Raw genomic sequence first — 674 nt, forward strand, 5'->3', positions numbered from 1 at the left:
CAGGGTGGAAAACGGGGCGTCACAGCCGCAGATGAAAACATAAAACAAATCAATATTTAATTAAAACTACAAACAGACACAGGAAGAGAGAAAACAGGAAGTGGAAAAATACAAGAAAGACTCTGTAGAGCCTCAAACGTCCTGTTAATAACTCCCTATCAATATCTGACAGTTTGCAGTGAGCGTCCTCCGTCTTTGGAGCTCGTTCTGGATGTTAATGAGTGAATGTGTGTGTGTGTGTGTGTGTGTGTGTGTGTGTGTGTGTGTGTGTGTGTGTGTGTGTGTGTGTGTGTGTGTGGGTCACACACACCTGGGCCTCGTCAGATCAGGTGACACTTCCTGTCTGTGTTTGATGCCTCGCGTCTCTTCAGATGTGAGTTTCTGTTGGAGGGACTTCCTGCAGAGCATTGTGGGATCGCTTTCTGTCACCTGCAACACGGAGACCAGTTCAGCCGGATCCAGCTGATGCCCTCGGCTCTCACGGTACGCAGAAATGAAAAGTGGCTGAACTGGCTGAACTGGTTGGACTGGATTCAGTGACATTAAAGGCTGTGAACACGAGATTAACCCTCTCAGTTCCAGCGCTTCAGACTGGTGAACGGGTCCGCAGCTCTGCTGCTTGTGTTGTCTCTTCTGGTTGTGATGGGAGATGAGGCTTTAGGCAGCTGTTCACA

This window comes from Siniperca chuatsi, linkage group LG7 (assembly GCF_020085105.1).
Source record: "Siniperca chuatsi isolate FFG_IHB_CAS linkage group LG7, ASM2008510v1, whole genome shotgun sequence".
Lineage (NCBI taxonomy): Eukaryota > Metazoa > Chordata > Actinopteri > Centrarchiformes > Sinipercidae > Siniperca > Siniperca chuatsi.